We start from the raw sequence: 21,078 nt of genomic DNA, 5'->3' as shown, positions 1-21,078 counted from the left end.
ATGTACGAATCACTAACCAATTGAGGCGCCAGAAGTGCTTGAATATACTCAGCGGTGCCTGGATATAAGAAAGAAAGTTCGATGTAACTGGTGGTGTCTTCTCTCTAATAATGAACAATTTATTCTATTTTGTCAGCAGTTACAGAAAATACGAAAATCGAACATCACGAAAAGTAATTGAAAAAATGAAATTGAATAAATCTATAAAATGTTTTATTTGATTTTGCTATAACTTTTTTCTGGCATTATATTTTTTTTTACTCATAACAAAAAATGATCTATATTTAACGGGCTATCTAGCCATGTAGGTCTCGTTCGTGGTGGACATTTGGACCGGAATCGCCCTTTAGTCTACTTAACTACCAAAACAGCTGGAGTAGGTATAGTAATTAAAAACCCATTACATAAAAAATGCCTATTGTTCATTAATATCTACAAATTATTAACAGAAAAAAATTTAGTCTGCTACGACACGATGACACGAAAATAAAATTAAACGCGACCAAAAATCTTGATGTGACACGCGTTACTGAGAGCGAGAGCACTGCGAGCCGCCCTTACATAGAGTATAGTAAATAGATTGGGAATAGAGAACCCACTTCGATTTTTTTCTGCAACCTTCAAACGATTTTTGAAGCGCCATCTGGTATCGTCTGCCGAAACAAATTGTTTATGTGTGCGTACATCCCATTTCACACACATGTATACATCAGTATTGTCTACAGGTTATTCGTCATCTCGACAGACTAAACTCACCATTAAAGTGTCGAGTTGGTGAAACTCGAAATTTGTACATTTATCATGTCGTCAACTCGCCACTCAAGATTTTCATTCGTGTCCAGTTAGTGAAACTTAGATTTTATCACTTTTATGTTTTCGCCAACTGGATACATTGTGTCACAAACATCATCGGCCACTGAACGTCCATTTTGCAAACGTTTGAAACGCGAAAAGTTGATTCCCAAACTTGGCGAAAACATAAAAGTGATAAAATCTAAGTTTCACTAACTGGACACGAATTAAAATCTTGACGTGGCGAGTTGACGACATGATAAATGTACAAATTTTGAGTTTCACCAACTCGACACATTCGTGGTGAGTTTAGTGTGTCGAGATGACGAATAACCGTCTATAGATATTCTAGGGGAATTTGTTCATACGTACGTACTTACAAAATATAGCCACAGAATGTAGAAAATAGTTATTTATTGAAATATGGAAATACAACACAGATTACTACAACTCAACAGAACAACGTTATGTAGGAACATTTAGAAAGTACTTAGTAGGCGACCTGGAATTAAATAAAAATCATATTTACTTATGTTTATGTTTATTGTAATAAATTTGTGCTGAAAGTTTAGTTTCATCATCCTCATCACGATATTGGATTTTACCTGATAAAATTCGATTAATTGAGCGGCACCAACTATATACCAAAATATTTATTGTAATGTTTTCAAAAACATTTCTTAATTCTATCTTGTGGATATCGCAGGTGAAAGGATAATCCACAAATATGTCTAAAAACATTTTTATCTTTTCTTTTAATTTAGTTTTTGGCACATTCTTTTTCAAAATTTCTACTACAATATTTTGTATGTCTTTAAAAACTTTTTCCGCCACTATATTGGGATACAACAGACAATGTTTTCCTTTTGTATATTCTTTTGCCCTTATATAACTATTTGATTTTAATTGACTGTCGCCAGTTAGTTCAGTTTTGCAGTGCCTGCATGATTTAGCAACTTTTTTAAAACATTTAGCCAGCACCCACCCACATACATAATTGGCCTGACCAGCATCAGCAGGCTCAGATTTTAAATTTATAAAAGGCACCTCAATTTCGTCATTTTCTTCTTGCTGAAATGGTAGAACCTCATTACTGGGAACATTAGAAGTGTTTTCTAAAAGTTTGTCTTCCAAAAAGAAACTCAATGTCTGAAGACAATCATTGTCATCATTTTCACAGTTAGCGTTAAGTGAATGGGGTGAGTTATAATTATTTAAAAGAAGTGATTTATAGGCACCTTCAAAGCTAATTGTGTTGGGTGCCGTATTCCTCACCCCAAAACTTCTAATGTTCCCAAAAAAATTTTCCAGTGGGTCCTGGTTAAAGTTTCTGGTCATCATTGTATCAAATAAATATTTTTGGGATAATATTTTCCACAACTGTTGCATGCCCTCAATAGTACGTATAAAATTTTTTATTGAAGGTACCGAACTCGTTTCAATTAATCTTATTTTATTTTCCTTTTCTTTTTTAACTTTAATAAATTTTATTGATTTTAATACCTTTTTGGCATTTTCCCATAATTCATGATGAGGAGAATTGTTTCTAACACCACATTTATACATTTTTCCATGTATCATATTAAATGAGCTTGAATTTAAGGAATCAAATAAATTGTCCATCATTTTGGTAAATGTAATTACTTGGCGGCACTCATTAGATAAATCGCCCCTAGCAGATAAATGTTCTGCAGCTGTAGCAACACTGCGGCTAAAAATTTGGGTTGCGTGTTTGACCTTCATTTTTTTTATTTTCTCCACATAAATATGTTCATCAGTTAGTTTCTGACATATTTTTAATTCACCATGTAATTTGTCCGCTTCATAAATTTTCTGGTAATATTCCCATTTTATCGTCTTTTCAACCTTTTCTTCGAAGTCGAAATATTTTAAGTCCTTCGTAAGTAAATTGTTTCTTACCCCTTTCAATAAATGAGGGACATCAAATAATGGGATAATTTTAGATTTCCCTACTTCCATTACATCATGTCTCCATTCCTTATTTTCTTTTATGAATTTTATTCTACTATCTTCAATAATTTCATTCACTACACTGACATTTACTGTGCTTTGGTCGCACACTGTGCACAAAATATTAAGCCCTGTACCCTGAACATATTTAATGACTTTTATAGTCAAGGCTTTTAATTCTGCTTTGTTAACAGAATTTGTAAAAAAGTATGCAACAGGCTGTTTAAATTTTTTCTTTAATCCTTTGACCATGTAAACTAAAACATGGTCAGCAATTTTTTTACTACGCCAAGCGAATCCCTTTAATTTATCCTTAGATCCGTCGTAATGGATCTGCGGCGATATTGACATCTCGTCAAAAATAAGACAGCAGAGGCGATCTTCTGGACTTAATTCCTTCACAGTCTTTCTCATTTTTATGAATAAAAACTTATTTAGCCCCGACTCTATTTCAATTTTCGCAAGAAGCCTTTTTAATGATTTTATAGAGGGCAATGTAAAGTATTTATATAAAAGAGTATAACTCTTGGGACTCTTTTTGTACATGGAGAGAGACAAAACTTTTTCCTTTAAAGTAAACCTCCGCCCACGAGCTCTCTTGTGAGTTTGGGTGTACTGCATGTTTGTGAATATTTTTGCTGCAGTTGTCATATTTCTCGTTATTTTTTTTAAACAATTTGTATTGCTAATTTTATCAACGCTGGCTAATCTTTCTTTCAAACTACTACTCCGTTTACGTAACCGAATAATTTCGGTTTTTAAATTCTTCATTTGGAATCTTGAAATCTTTAATTCATTCTCCAGCGATGAAGTTGATTTCAGTTTTTCTGCAAAAAAAAAAAAAACTTTTACTTTACTACTTTCCACACCCAGATAAAAAGTAGCCTATGTATAAACATTTTTTTTGGATATCTTATGGTATAAACTACATTGGCACTTACTTTTGTCTCCTTTAAGTTTCCGTCTTTGTTGTATACCATGTTTACTGCAATAATTATGTTCTGCTGCTATAACACACGCATTGGGAGGTGCAGCTGAAAATAAAATAATAATAATTCACCATTGTCATTGTAAACATCAAAATTACTAGTGTGAGTTACATGAGGATTATTAACCTAAATTGTCATTACAATAAATCAAGTTGAAGTGTGTTTGTAATGACTACACAACAGTTACATATTACTTAATGCAGTAATTAATTATGGTAGCTAGTTAAACATAATTTGAGAATGTAGGTAGCCAAGCGTTTACATACCAGTGATTATTTGCTTTGATGTAGAAGGCAGATCCCATATATTATGTTCAGGCATAGGAAGTTCAGTTGGTATATGTGGAGTTGCAGGAGGCATATGAGCATCTTGTGATGGAGCACCTGGAAATAGTAAAAACAAGTCTAAGATCCCACTAAACAACAACCTTCACCGAGTTGGTTAAGGGGTGAATGAACAGTATTTTATATCCAATTAAATATTACTATACTGCAAACAGGTGGCCTTAAAGGTATCTATGAAAAAAATGAAATTTAAAAAGCGTCGCCCCCACCCAGAATACAAAGGGGGCGGGATTCTCCATCGCGATTAGCTCCGGTACCCGCCTGGGGTATTATTACTCTATTTCGTAGTCGCATTAAATTATATTAGGAGCAATGTTTTAAAACTTAAGAAAAAGAAAAGTTAAGAGGTGAAAGAGAGAAGGTGACTGCAGAGTACATATTTTAAAGTAATAAGATATATATTTTATCAGACACTGAAGAGAAGGTAAAGGGAAAGGGAAGGTTAGTTGGGAAGTTGGGACCGTTAGTTGGAAAGGGTTAGCCGAGGTGTTATGACTATATTTTCTGATGGTACCTCATGTTTACCAATTGGCACAGGGTCGTCTAGTTCTTACTGACTTCTTTAAGCGTTCATGCCTTCCCCCATCACGTCAAGGTGGCCCCATGGGGGGGGGGATTATTATTATAAAAAAAATGCAGTATTTAATTATGGCAGCTAGTTAAACATAATTTGAGAATGTAGGTAGCCAAGCATTTACGTACCAGTGACTATTTGCTTTGATGTAGAAGGCAGATTCCATATATTATGTTCAGGCATAGGAAGTTCAGTTGGTATATGTGGAGTTGCAGGAGGCATATGAGCATCTTGTGATGGAGCACCTGGAAATAGTAAAAACAAGTCTAAGATCCCACTAAACAACAACCTTCACCGAGTTGGTTAAGGGGTGAATGAACTGCATTTTATATCCAATTAAATATTAATATACTGCAAACAGGTGGCCTAAAAGATTTCAGTTCAGTTTAATTGTGAATAATTAAGAATTTTGTTTTCTTAATGGCAATTTTAACTCAGTAGGTGGCATTGCGATCTAGTTCAAGAATAAAGATCTAAATCTTACCCTGAAGATGGAGAGTAGGAACAGCTATGTTATTTAAACGGTTGTTGCGATTCTTAAACTTGTCTGCAAAATGTATGTCACAGATGACTCGCTTTCTGTAAAATTTGATATCATCTGCAGTCTCCAGTTTTCCACCAACTATATTAACCCAGGCTTTGAATAACTCAGGATTCTTTTCTGGGTGTGGAAATTGATGTTGTGTCACACCTGAAAAATAAATTACAAAAATATGAAGTTTGTATGCTGATATTGTATAGTGTATGTATGAATGAATACCTATTACCTATGTATGTGTGCGCGTGTCTATCTATGTATGTCTATCTTATTAAATCATGTATCATTTCATATGGGATTCAGTAATAAATGGTTACTCGTAAGGAACTGTGTTTCTCTAAACGCCCAACCTTATAATTGACTGAGTTGGTATCTCCCGTGATGACAAGTTTATCCGGATGACTAGGAGCTTTCAGGAGCACGATTCTGGGGCCCGATTCTGTTAAGTTAATAATGTCAAAATTGAATAGAAATTGCATCGCAACAGCTTTTTTAACCATATCGGGCATTCTGTTACTAATATAAGACCAATCGTATTCCAACGACATTCGATTGGTTTGCGATTGGTCTGCCATTTTGGTCTATATTACCATAATATTCTTAGTCTATATTGCCATATTGCAATCGTAAATCATTTGCAGACAAAATGATTCATTATTGAATGACAGAAAAGGATAAAAACGTTTATTTCAAAGAAAAAATTGCGCAGAATCCTGCCCCTGCTAATTTTACTTTAGCGACATGCGATTCACATCCGACTGAGATCCAATCACGACTCAATTATGATTGAAGCGTATGTGGCATTCCACTATTTTTTCTTTTAAATAAACGTGTTTATCCTTTTCTGTGATTCAATAATGAATCATATTGTCTGCAAACGATTTACGATTGCAATATGGCAATATCATCATCCTCCGAGCCTTTTCCCAACTATGTTGGGGTCGGCTTCCAGTCTAACCGGATTCGAATTATTCCCAACTAGCGACCCGCCCCGGCTTCGCACGGGTAACAGTATTTCTCCATTATTTAATAGATGTTATTATACATAAAAACCTTCTCATGAGTTACTCTATCTATTAAAAAAAACCGCATCAAAATCCGTTGCGTAGTTTTAAAGATTTGAGCGTTCATAGGGACATACAACATGACACATGACAGAAAAAGCGACTTTGTTTTATACTATGTAGTAATAGTCCCCTCTAGCGCTGTCCTCCGGGGTGATAGCCGGGAATTGTCTTCCCAGTTATCACCGGGGTGACAATTTGTGCCGACTGTTCCCTTTGAAAACTGACTAGAGGGGACAAATGGGAAGTCTATTTCTCAGTTGTCACCGGGGGGGTGACATTTGCTACGGTTCCTTCTTCCTTCCAAAGAAAAAAAAATGTAATTACCATAGATTTCAGGTTTTTTATTTATTATGCTACATAGAATCTTCCAAAGAAAAAAAAATGTAATTATCATAGATTTCAGGTTTTTATTTCTTATAACAAACAACATTGTGTTTCCTTTAATAGGTACATCACATATTATTAATTTCTATTAACACCAATCGTTTTCTTAATTTTATTTAATTTAACAAGATTACAAACTGTGTTACAAATAAGCATGCGACTAATAAGCACTTTTAACTTAACCATTAGTGATTATCTGTGATTAGTATTAATTAAAGTTATCTGTGATTGTGCCTATTATAGGAAACATAATGTTGTTTTTGTTTTTTATAGTAGTATTAACTACTATAAAAAAATCGATTTTTGTAAGCCTGTTGACATTGTGTTAGTTAAAATAATAATATATATATTTTTTTATGTGATTCTATGTAACATAATAAATAAAAAACCTGAAATCTATGGTAATTACATTTTTTTTTCTTAGGAAGGAAGAAGGAACCGTAGCAAATGTCACCCCCCCGGTGACAACTGAGAAATAGACTTCCCATTTGTCCCCTCTAGTCAGTTTTCAAAGGGAACAGTCGGCACAAATTGTCACCCCGGTGATAACTGGGAAGACAATTCCCGGCTGTCACCCCGGAGGACAGCGCTAGAGGGGACTATTGGGAATAATTCCCGGATTCAGCTGAGTACCAGTGCTGTACAAGGAGCGACTGCCTATCTGACCTCCTCAACCCAGCTACCCGGGCAACCCGATACCCCTTGGTTAGACTGGTGTCAGACTTACTGGCTTCTGACTACCCGTAACGACTGCCAAGGATGTTAAATGATAGCCGGGACCTACAGTTTAACGTGCCATCCGAAACACAGTCATTGGTTTCTAAGATATACTTAGAAAGTACATACAAACTTAGAAAAGTTGCATGGGTACTTGCCTGACCTGGAATCGAACCCACGCCCTCATACTTGTGAGGTTGGCTCTTTACCCACTAGGCCACCACGACTTTGAGGCAATATGGCAATATAGACTAAGAATAATATGGTAATATGTACCTATAAACCAAAACGGCAGACCAATAGCAACCAATCGAATGTCGTTGGAATACGATTGGTCTTATAAATATTAGTAGCAGAATGCCCGAAATGGTTAAAACTGATATTGCGATTTAATTTCTATTCAATTTTGATATTAATAACTTAATGATACTATTAACAGAATCGGGCCCTAGGTACTATGAACTTGATAAAGAAAGCACTTACCCGGGTTGTGTGAACATCCCAATTCGCACCGCCTCGGCATGATTATATGCACTCAAACAAGCGTCTCTAATCGCTAATAACACAATAACAGTGTCTATTTCACAAATATCACAAAAAAGGCGTCTTTATCGCAAATAATACTAAACACTAATGGCGTCTTTTCGCAAGTTATGTGAAACAATGAAACAGAGGAGCACAGCTCAACTCACTCACTAATTCACCGAAAACACAGCGGATGAGTAAAACTCAAATCAACGCAAGTCAACAGCAGAAAACACTTAAATGGACGAAAACTTAACACACAAATTGTATGTACTGTACTCGCCATTAAAATTCAAATTCTAACTTCAGCATTGGCAGTTGGCACGGTTTATTGCCAACCAAAAAAATAATTATAGAAAAATAATTTATGTATATAAAATAGTGTACAGATTTAATAAAAATAATTGATAGATTTCCTACGTAATACTAATATATAAAATAATTTTTAGATTTCAATAATTTTAGTGATATTTTATGGAAGTTAATTTTTGATTAAAGAGCCATCTATTATCACTTGAAGATATTAAATACTTTAGGAAGAGGATTGCAGATGGCGCTTTTCTAAATTTTTTACCGAAATCTAGTCAAGTACGGCAGTGACCAGCCCCTGCGCCCTTAGGAGCCTCGTCGGTGTGCATTTGTCATTATGATGCACATGATAAGGCAATATTTTTTATTTTCTAGTTAATTGTGTTTAAAAAGTTCTAACATAATCCATTAAAACATTTTAAAAATCCGTTACAGGTTATATTTTGATTTCCATATTTAAAAAAAAATAAAAACCATCATTCATTGACACTGCGAACGAATGAAACTTTTCCCGATCGTCAACAGTGTTGACGAAACAGGAGCCATCCTGTTTGTTTAAACATGTTTGTGCAAAAGTTAAACAAGATGGAATATCTTTTCACAGATAACTCTTGTTATTAGTTTTGTTTTAATATTTATTTTCCATAAAATGTTTTCGGCTCACTTAAAACACAAAACCATAACAGTAAATCGTCTGTGTTGCTAGTATATATGACGGGAAAATTACCTATTGTGCATAAAAAAACATCGATGGTGCATTTAAATTCATGACGAATATTTTAACCTCCTGCCATCAACTAACGATACTAACTGTACCACGCAACTCAAAACTCTTGCAGACTTTAAAAAATCACACAAATACACCTCGCAGTCGTAATTTATAGTGTATGGTAAAGACATACTTAAAGACTTCAGGTTTAACAATTTAACTGAATAAAAATATGGGAGTATTTCTCAATATCTGGCAACCGTAAACGCACACAGATGCACGTGTCCGTACACGGCGCCACTTACCTGCCGCGCACATATAAATAAAAGCTTCACTTTGTTCGCGCGCGTTCTATCTGTTTATTTCCTTGATCTGAGCAAAATCTACTAATTTCAAGACACTGCCGCGCGCGGCTCACGCCATTCGTCGGCCGCGCGCCTGTCGCGGGCTTCGGCAGCGGTGGCCGGTTCCATACTTGATCATAGGTTGACAGTTATCGCGAGCGATCGACGACAGTCGTAGGCCGCGCCTGGCTACGATCGATCGCGATGTACAGATCTCTACCTTAAGCGTTGTATTTTGAAAATAATAGTAATCGAACATGTTATTACCCTACCTACCTTAATTACACCACACAGCAATGACAGATTGTTTCTGAACGAAATTCGCTGACCTCACTCACGTATTATTATTATGCAAAACCATGATAATTATAAGATAGGAACAAGACTGACCCTCTTAATAGGCTTAGGGCTTATCGATCAAATATGTACTATTTTTGTACTTAGTAATAGTAAAACAAAAAATTGAAAACTTCAAAAAAGATTCAATCAATACATTTGTAATAAAAGTAAAATTAATAATGATTTTGTTTTATTTATTTTGTACCTATAGATGAGTAACTGAATGCGTGGGCGCAACCTTCTGTTAGTAAGCAAATAAATGCTAAAACAAAGGGATATGAATGGAGTAACCATGGAGTTACTTGCCCGTTCTTCTCTCTCCATAGGAAGCTACTTTTGGAATGGGTGTACTATGCCCAATCGAATGACAAATAAACGTGTGCGTTCGCGCAGCGGAATGTTGTTGAATTTAAAGATTTTAATTATGCAGATAATTAGTGAATGACGTCCTATAAGGCTCAATTCACACCAAAAGAGCGGCGAAGGGCAGCGAAGCGAAGCGCGGTTTGAGTGTGCGTTCGCGCAGCGGAATGTTGTTGAATTTAAAGATTTTAATTATGCAGATAATTAGTGTAAGACGTCCTATAATTGTGTATGGTAAATAAAAATTTGTGTATGCAGCCATTGTGGAGAAATTCACCAAAAACAGATTCCGCTGGGCGAACGTTGGCGAACGTTGTCCTGGCGGAACTTTTTTTAATCCATAGACTTTAGAAGAAAAGAGACGTGTCCGAAAATTAGTGTGTATTTGTGTATAATTGATTATGTATGAATGAAATCAGGGGCCCGATTCTCCTAATTTTACTTAAGCGACCTTCGATTGACGTTCGACTCAATTCGACTGAGATCCAATCCCGACTCGATTACTATTGAAGCGTATGTGGCATTCCGCTATTTTTTCTTTGAAATAAACGTTTTTATCCTTTTCTGTCATTCAATAATGAATCATTTTGTCTGCAAATGATTTACGATTGCAAAATGATTGTACAGCAAACTACCGTATAGACCAAAATCATCAAAATAGCAGACCAATCGCACACCAATCAAATGTCAATCGAATACGATTGGTCTTTTATTAGTAGCAGAATGCCCGATATGGTTAAAACTGCTATTACGATCATATTGCGATTCGATTTCTATTCGATTTTGACATTATTAACTTAGGAGAATCGGGGCCCAGTACATGCATAAACTTCGGAGAAATTCAAGTTTCCGCTACGCGAGCGTTTGGCCATTAGCTAGTTTTCATATAAAGCGCTTACATAGAGAGCTGTAGATTTTTACATACGTTGTTTTGAATTTGTTTATATTTGTTTAAAAAACAGATTTAGAAAAAGTCGTAGGGTTTAAAAGATAAAAATATAAACGTAAAATACACTTATTAGGTCTTAGTTCTTAAAGTATGCAGTTTGGGGTCTAGATTTTCACGTTTACACAAACCTTGTAAGTGTCTCCAACATGTTGCCAAGTATCAATGATGTTCCGTTAGTAATTAAAAAGTTATAGGATATTTTACCATGAACAGATCACTGTTTACAAAGCAGTCGAATATCACGACGTTCTAAAGGAATTGCATGGTAAAATGTATGCCAATAATTAGTTTAATCATTCAACTATTCACTTGCAAAATTTCATGTCATTAAATTCAGTAATTAAAGAAAGACAATTATAATACTGACGGAGTATCGAAACCCTACATAATCCGACCAAGTTCGGATAGCTACAAAAAAGCGGCCGTGCCATATGTCTAAGCAACGTTCTTAACTTGGTAGGTTAGTATTTATTAATATGGTACAGTTGCGTACACAAGCGTTAGGAAAAAATAAAACAATTGTATTTCTTGATTGAAAAATATTTTTTTAATAATAATGCCACTATCTACGATAAAAATAAATCTTCAATTAACAAGTACTTCTCTATTTAAATCAAATCAAATCAAATCAAAACGTTTATTCGCGTTCGTGACGCACACACAAAAACGAATACATATAAAAGCTCACAAAAATAAAACAAAACAGGAATGAAAACGAAAAAAAAAGAGAATGGGAAAAGGAAAATATGCGTCACGATCACGCGAAATGGCCCTCGCTCAGCATATGCAGCGACCCTATGCGAGACAGAGTTGCGGCGCTGGTTTTCAGCGATGGCCAACACTAACATGTGACGTCAATCGGTGTGTAACCTTAACTAAGTATATACATACTAAGTGTGTAATATATATTTATAAAATATAATATACTGCTATAAAAACATACTAAATATAAATAGAAAAAACTAACTAACATAACAACATTCTGAACGAATGTGAATGGAAGTGACACTTGACGTGCTTCACAAAATTCTATAATTAGCTATGGTCAAAGCCGTTCACCAATGACCATACACACACAATGCAAACTATTTACGAATTACGTAATGGCGACGAGTGCTTATCAACAATTATTATGCAAGGCATCATTGTGTTCAAATTGTGGAAATGAGTGTCTGAAATGGTGTTATGAAAGAAAAATAAAATAAAATAACGTATTAAGTGTGAACGAGTATGCAGGTCGATCGTAATCCTGCTACCAGGATGGCGTAGGTAAGTGACAATTATTGTATATTTTTCTTTTTTATGCCTAGGCACGCCACTTCCTTGAATTATAAATGAATATTTGTACATATAAAGTTATAAAATAGGACTGACACAAATACTAATCTAGAAATTGACATACTTACCATTGAATTGAATATAAATTGTGATTACAAAATTAAAGAATTGAAATAAACTTTGAATTAAAATTGCAGACAAAAATAGAGGAAATGACAGAGAGATGAGGAAAAAAAGTTTGACCAGAGCAGATGCTCCTCCATACCGAAGAGAATGATTCAAAAGCAGCCCACACATATCTAATCGGTGACCAAAAATATATATTATTATTACTTACATAAATTACTTAACTACGTGATTAAAAATAACGTTAATAAACGTTACGTATTTTAACTAAAATACTTATTATACTAAGGGCTGATTTTTCAATCATCAGTTAACTTCTATCTGAGGAATAAATATGGCGGTTTGACATATTTTCCATACAAAAGCTGTCAAAACGTTAAAAATATTCCTCAGATAGAAGTTATCTGGCGAATGAAAAATCAGCCCTAATACTAATATTTATCTTTATCGTAGATAGTGGCATTATTATTAAAAAAATATTTTTCATTCAAGAAATGCAATTGTTTTATTTTTTCCTAACGCTTGTGTACGCAACTGTACCATATTAATAAATATACTAACCTTCCAAGTTAAGAACGTTGCTTAGACATATGGCACGGCCGCTTTTTTGTAGCTATCCGAACTTGGTCGGATTATGTAGGGTTTCGATGCTCCGTCAGTATTATAATTGTCTTTCTTTAATTACTGAATTTAATGACATGAAATTTTGCAAGTGAATAGTTGAATGATTAAACTAATTATTGGCATACATTTTACCATGCAATTCCTTTAGAACGTCGTGATATTCGACTGCTTTGTAAACAGTGATCTGTTCATGGTAAAATATCCTATAACTTTTTAATTACTAACGGAACATCATTGATACTTGGCAACATGTTGGAGACACTTACAAGGTTTGTGTAAACGTGAAAATCTAGACCCCAAACTGCATACTTTAAGAACTAAGACCTAATAAGTGTATTTTACGTTTATATTTTTATCTTTTAAACCCTACGACTTTTTCTAAATCTGTTTTTTAAACAAATATAAACAAATTCAAAACAACGTATGTAAAAATCTACAGCTCTCTATGTAAGCGCTTTATATGAAAACTAGCTAATGGCCAAACGTTCGCGTAGCGGAAACTTGAATTTCTCCGAAGTTTATGCATGCACTGATTTCATTCATACATAATCAATTATACACAAATACACACTAATTTTCGGACACGTCTCTTTTCTTCTAAAGTCTATGGATTAAAAAAAGTTCCGCCAGGACAACGTTCGCCAACGTTCGCCTAGCGGAATCTGTTTTTGGTGAATTTCTCGTGTCCCTTCGTCCAGCATACTCACCATGGAATCCTGATATTTCATGAATGTCAAAAAACTGTTCTGAAATAGTGCTAAATAGTGCCCAAAGGAAAAAAATAGTGCTCTTGTACTTGCGAAGTTATAGCCATAGTTCGATGAGTATGCTGGACGAAGGTTTCGCCCAGCATACTCACCTCCGTCCGGAGAATCTGTATACGCTTCAAACATAATTCATACTTCAAAAAATAGTTCCCAAATAGTGCCAAACGGTGCCCAAAAAGAAAAAACAGTGCTCGAATAACTTCGGAGTTATAGGCTTCGTTCAGTGAGTATGCTGGGCGTAGGTTCTACGCCCAGCATACTCACCTCAGTGCGCGAATATCGAACGAGCTATAGGTACAATTTACGTCTCAAAAAATTGTGCTTGAAATAGTGCCCAATATCAGTCCAATTTTTGCTTGACTTTTGACCTAGAAAACCATTAAATTTGATTGTAAACTTCTACATACTAACGTAAAATGGGGTACAGTCGTCGACACATGTTTTTGGACAAAAATATTAAACTTTCTAATTGTAGACTTCATGTTATTGGAAATAATTATGGTATTTTCTCACATGTCAAAAACTTTCGATTAAATGCATTATTATATATTTTATAAATAATAATAAATGAATGAAACTTTAAGCGTAAATGAAGTCTATTACTTCATTGCATTGTGTGTTTGTCTGAATAAAAACAGTCATTTGCAGCCAATAAAATTAATATCTTGAAAAATTGTAAAAAGGAAATTATACAGTTTCTTTTTGTATATATGTTGCAGGCAAAACTTATAACCAGTCAAAACTAGTACTGTGACATAGTTATACAAATTTTTAAAACTCTTTCCAATAGTTTCATCAATGAAAGGTTGTAATGTAAGCATTAATAACAGCAACTTTATTTTTCATGCATGATTTACTTCATTTGATATCTTAATCCTTCAAGCGCCGTGATCTAGACAAAATATATAAAATCATTGTTCCTAGCTACCGGGGTCCCATGCGACGCGCGAAGGCTTAACCATATTATTATAAAGTATTATTAAAATAATGTGTAATTAATAATATTGCGATTCTAAAGTAAATACTCCCTTACATAGACAATTAATAATTTACACAAGACAAAAATTGTTAGAAAGAAAGTTAATAATATTGTATTCGACTGTACTCAATGTATTGTATGTAGAAGTTTACAATCAAATTTAATGGTTTTCTAGGTCAAAAGTCAAGCAAAAATTGGACTGATATTGGGCACTATTTCAAGCACAATTTTTTGAGACGTAAATTGTACCTATAGCTCGTTCGATATTCGCGCACTGAGGTGAGTATGCTGGGCGTAGAACCTACGCCCAGCATACTCACTGAACGAAGCCTATAACTCCGAAGTTATTCGAGCACTGTTTTTTCTTTTTGGGCACCGTTTGGCACTATTTGGGAACTATTTTTTGAAGTATGAATTATGTTTGAAGCGTATACAGATTCTCCGGACGGAGGTGAGTATGCTGGGCGAAACCTTCGTCCAGCATACTCATCGAACTATGGCTATAACTTCGCAAGTACAAGAGCGCTATTTTTTTCCTTTGGGCACTATTTAGCACTATTTCAGAACAGTTTTTTGACATTCATGAAATATCAGGATTCCATGGTGAGTATGCTGGACGAAGGGACACAATTTCTCCACAATGGCTGCATACACAAATTTTTATTTACCATACACAATTATAGGACGTCTTACACTAATTATCTGCATAATTAAAATCTTTAAATTCAACAACATTCCGCTGCGCGAACGCACACGCGGTTTGAGTGTCATTTGAATTTTTACTTTATTCCCATTAGTATAATGTATATTTTCGCATGACAAACTCGAACGAGTCGCGCCGCGGGAAGTCCCGCGGCGCCGCGGGCATGTACGAAAGTAAAAAAAACTAAGTACATGATTTTTTAAGAACTGAATATCATCATAACTTGTTAAATACTTACAGGATACTAATGAAACTTCAGATACTTTTGAAGGCAGTTACAAGCTTTAAAATAACGTTTAAAGTAAGTCTTTAGACTTCTTATTGAGAGTGCTGGGACCAATTGAAATGTTTTTTCATGTAATGAAATAACTTTTAAGATATGCATTATTTTGGTTTTATTATTGCCGAACAAATTTAAACTAAGTCCTAGGAAGTCATGTACAAAATATGATAAGAATCCGCTTAACCATTTCAGAGATCTAGCAAAACCAAAAACGTTACCCCAGCAAAATCTCGAATAACTTCGCAACCGAAGAAAGAACAAATACAAAATATGGCACAACATTTACTTTATCTAGACAACTAATTTTATAGGTAATATTTATTTAAATATTCCCATTAGAAAGAAAAAGGTCTGGCTGGCGTAACGTTACGCCAGCAGGAAATGTTTTTGTGAAATAATTAAAAAACTATAAGCGCAACTAATTTAAAAATGTGCGCAACAATTACAGAAGCCGCACAACTAATTATCTATAAGATTAAAATGACCATTTTCGACAACAACTGGCCTGGGTAACGCACACGACTTTGTCTTATACTATGTAGTGATGCACAAATAGTAATAAACCGACTTCCAAAATCACTAAAAAGAAAAAAAAACACATTTTAGGTGCATCGGCCTAGAAGTCGGTGGCAAAATTAACTTAGTAACATCCATTGGACACCGACTTCTAGGCCGATGTTGGCCAGTTGTTGTCGAAAATGGTCATTTTAATCTTATAGATAATTAGTTGTGCGGCTTCTGTAATTGTTGCGCACATTTTTAAATTAGTTGCGCTTATAGTTTTTTAATTATTTCACAAAAACATTTCCTGCTGGCGTAACGTTACGCCAGCCAGACCTTTTTCTTTCTAATGGGAATATTTAAATAAATATTACCTATAAAATTAGTTGTCTAGATAAAGTAAATGTTGTGCCATATTTTGTATTTGTTCTTTCTTCGGTTGCGAAGTTATTCGAGATTTTGCTGGGGTAACGTTTTTGGTTTTGCTAGATCTCTGAAATGGTTAAGCGGATTCTTATCATATTTTGTACATGACTTCCTAGGACTTAGTTTAAATTTGTTCGGCAATAATAAAACCAAAATAATGCATATCTTAAAAGTTATTTCATTACATGAAAAAACATTTCAATTGGTCCCAGCACTCTCAATAAGAAGTCTAAAGACTTACTTTAAACGTTATTTTAAAGCTTGTAACTGCCTTCAAAAGTATCTGAAGTTTCATTAGTATCCTGTAAGTATTTAACAAGTTATGATGATATTCAGTTCTTAAAAAATCATGTACTTAGTTTTTTTTACTTTCGTACATGCCCGCGGCGCCGCGGGACTTCCCGCGGCGCGACTCGTTCGAGTTTGTCATGCGAAAATATACATTATACTAATGGGAATAAAGTAAAAATTCAAATGACACTCAAACCGCGTGTGCGTTCGCGCAGCGGAATGTTGTTGAATTTAAAGATTTTAATTATGCAGATAATTAGTGTAAGACGTCCTATAATTGTGTATGGTAAATAAAAATTTGTGTATGCAGCCATTGTGGAGAAATTCACCAAAAACAGATTCCGCTAGGCGAACGTTGGCGAACGTTGTCCTGGCGGAACTTTTTTTAATCCATAGACTTTAGAAGAAAAGAGACGTGTCCGAAAATTAGTGTGTATTTGTGTATAATTGATTATGTATGAATGAAATCAGTGCATGCATAAACTTCGGAGAAATTCAAGTTTCCGCTACGCGAACGTTTGGCCATTAGCTAGTTTTCATATAAAGCGCTTACATAGAGAGCTGTAGATTTTTACATACGTTGTTTTGAATTTGTTTATATTTGTTTAAAAAACAGATTTAGAAAAAGTCGTAGGGTTTAAAAGATAAAAATATAAACGTAAAATACACTTATTAGGTCTTAGTTCTTAAAGTATGCAGTTTGGGGTCTAGATTTTCACGTTTACACAAACCTTGTAAGTGTCTCCAACATGTTGCCAAGTATCAATGATGTTCCGTTAGTAATTAAAAAGTTATAGGATATTTTACCATGAACAGATCACTGTTTACAAAGCAGTCGAATATCACGACGTTCTAAAGGAATTGCATGGTAAAATGTATGCCAATAATTAGTTTAATCATTCAACTATTCACTTGCAAAATTTCATGTCATTAAATTCAGTAATTAAAGAAAGACAATTATAATACTGACGGAGCATCGAAACCCTACATAATCCGACCAAGTTCGGATAGCTACAAAAAAGCGGCCGTGCCATATGTCTAAGCAACGTTCTTAACTTGGAAGGTTAGTATATTTATTAATATGGTACAGTTGCGTACACAAGCGTTAGGAAAAAATAAAACAATTGCATTTCTTGAATGAAAAATATTTTTTTAATAATAATGCCACTATGTACGATAAAGATAAATATTAGTATTAGTATAATAAGTATTTTAGTTAAAATACGTAACGTTTATTAACGTTATTTTTAATCACGTAGTTAAGTAATTTATGTAAGTAATAATAATATATATTTTTGGTCACCGATATTTAAATAGAGAAGTACTTGTTAATTGAAGATTTATTTTTATCGTAGATAGTGGCATTATTATTAAAAAATATTTTCGGTGTCCAATGGATGTTACTAAGTTAATTTTGCCACCGACTTCTAGGCCGATGCACCTAAAATGAGTTTTTTTGCTTTTTAGTGTTTTTGGAAGTCGGTTTAATTTTTTTGTAAAAAAGTTTTTTATTTACAGCTTTTCAGTGATACGAATAGTTGTCACTATCCATATAAGTGGAAAGTTCTCATCAATACAAAGAATATAAGCCCAAATACGAGGTATTTTACATATTCAACTGTCGAGTTCCCTCGACCTTCTCTGGTCTCCATCATCATGTCAGCTCCAAACCTTCACTGTTGCAAAGCTCTAGTCAATACAAATAATATAAGCCCAAACACGAGGTAGTTTACATATTCAGTTATCGAGTTCCCTCGACCCTCTCTGGTCTCCATCATCAGGTCAGCTCCGAACCTTCACTGTTGCAAAGGTCTAGTCAATTCAAATAATATAAGCCCAAACACGAGGTACCTAGTTTATACAGGGTGTCCCAGAAGTCGACGTCAAGCCGCAACTGGGTGATTCTGCTGTTTATTGTGGTCATCAGAAAAATAAAATAAAAAAATTATCGTATTTATTTTTAAAGTTATTTCAATATTACTTTTTTTTGAAAAATGTACACCCTGTGATGATTTTTGGACTCCTGTTGCCACAAATCTTAACTTATTCCAATTATTTTTTTTTGGTTTGCAATTCTGAATAGTGTTTCTGTAATGTGTAACCCGACATCCCACCCTAACTGCTCCGGTTTGGAAGAAAATGTGGGTTTTAATTCCAAACTGTATTCCAGATTATTAATTCTCTCAACTTCAACTGACTGTACTGAAAAAAAAATGTACTACGTCAGTTTGGCAAGTAACTCAAAAAGTTGGCGCATTTTATAGGGATTCTAAAATGGTATAACATTTACCACTTTATTTCCTTTAGTTCAGTTAGGGAATATTTAAATCAAGAATTTCCAAACAGATGGATAGGACGGTCTGGTACAATATCGTGGCCAGCCCGCTCACCAGATTTAAATCCAATAGATTTTTTTTTACTGGGGAGCACTAAAAGAAAAAGTTTATTCCAAGCCGATTGAAAATGTAGAAGAGCTTCGGCAGAGAATAGCGGAGGCAGCCGAATTCATAAATAATAGGAGATACGCCCGACAAATATGTAGATCTTTTTTAAGACGATGTGCATGTATTGCTGCTGAAGGACGACAGTTCGAACATCATCTATACATATAATAAATCTGTAAAAAAACTGTGTCTGTACATTGAATATATTAAAAAAATAATAATTGGGTGGGGTTTAGAAACAGTAATGGAGCACAAATCCAAAAAAAAAATTCTGTCTGTATGTCTGTTTGTTTGTACACGCTAATCTTCGGAACTACTGGACGGATTTCAATGATTTTTTCTTTGTTGTATCAGTATTAAGCCTGGTCAACATATAGGCTATAATGTATCTTCGAAACTTGAAGACCTGATGCAGAACACCAACAGACCAACAAAACTATAAGAGATACAAAAATGATGCCATGGCAAAAATTGTTTCATGTGATGAGCATTTTCAGCTGAGATAATAAATTTTAAGATCTGGAACACCTGATGTGGAACCCCAAGAGCCCAGCTTCTCTGTACCATATACAGGTATGGCGTTTTAGCAAAAGTTGTTCAATTTGATAAGCACTTTCTATTGACTTATACAAATTGAAGATCTAAAACACCTGATGTGGAACTCCAGGGGCCCAGCTAGACTATAGCATATAGAACTATGACGTTTTAGCAAAAGTTATTCAATCTGATAAGCACTCTCTAAAACACCTGATGTGGAACTCCAGGAGCCCAGCTAGACTATAGCATATGAAGACATGACGTTTTAGCAAAAGTGGTTCAATCTGATAAGCACTTGGCGTCACGAGCCCCCACTCGCCGACTTTGTTGCGTTATATCTCATTATTATTTTGTATGTCTCTTCCATACCTCGGGACTACAGGAAACTACTTGGGCTATTGTGATGGGATGTTAGTGGATGACAATGTATTAGGTACATGTAAAAATGGCAGGTGGAGACTCGCCACCTCACTTACTGGGCCCCCGGGAACCAGTCACTGAATAGCAACAAGAGGGCAACAGGGACATGAGCGGCTGAAGGGTGAGGATACCTCGGCGGACTTTAAACGCAGATTACGCGCTCCCTGTGCTTACCATGAGGCACCCACCCTCCGAGCAGGGCTACTAATAGTGCTCTAGCGACTCCACTCTGGACGGCCAAGCCAAACCAGAGGCGTGAGACCTACCCCCGTCATGGTTCACTCCGACCGGCCGGAGATGGGGGCAGTATACTCTCCCTGGAGAACTCAGTATATATAGCCCCGCGGGGTCGCTACTCCCCGTCATCAGCCTCAGATGTCCTGCGGTGCCTATATCTCATTATTATTGTCGTTATTATCTCAAGAGCCTTTGTCCCAATTATGTTAGGGTCGACTTCCAGTGACGATGCAACTGAGTACCAGTGTTTTACAAGGAGCGACTGCCTATCTGACCTCCACAACCCGGTTACCCGCTCAACCCAACACCCCTTGGTAAGACTTACTGGCTTCTGACTATCCATAACGACTGCCAAGAATGTTCAATGACAGCCGGAACCTACAGATTAACATCCCCTCCAAATAACGGTCATTGGTATCCAAAATATACGTAGAAAGTACATACGAACTTAGAAAACTTGCATTGGCAGGCACTTGCCAGACCTGGAATCAAAGACGCACGCTCATATTTGAGAGATTGGTTCTCTACCCACTAAACCACCACGACTT

The 21,078-nt window shown here is 35.2% G+C and overlaps 1 long non-coding RNA gene across 1 annotated transcript; it reads left to right on the top strand.

Annotated features, from left to right (window-relative positions):
- The first annotated feature begins 11,770 nt into the window (after window positions 1–11,770).
- On the top strand, window positions 11,771–12,420 carry LOC124629554. The gene is made up of 2 exons (XR_006984307.1): window positions 11,771–12,183; window positions 12,390–12,420. It is a non-coding gene; the product is annotated as an uncharacterized LOC124629554 (long non-coding RNA).
- Window positions 12,421–21,078: the final 8,658 nt, after the last annotated feature.

This window comes from Helicoverpa zea, chromosome 4 (assembly GCF_022581195.2).
Source record: "Helicoverpa zea isolate HzStark_Cry1AcR chromosome 4, ilHelZeax1.1, whole genome shotgun sequence".
NCBI classification, from domain to species: Eukaryota; Metazoa; Arthropoda; class Insecta; order Lepidoptera; family Noctuidae; genus Helicoverpa; species Helicoverpa zea.
Note: the sequence above shows the minus strand (reverse complement) of the source record. Positions and strands in the feature narration are given on the sequence as shown.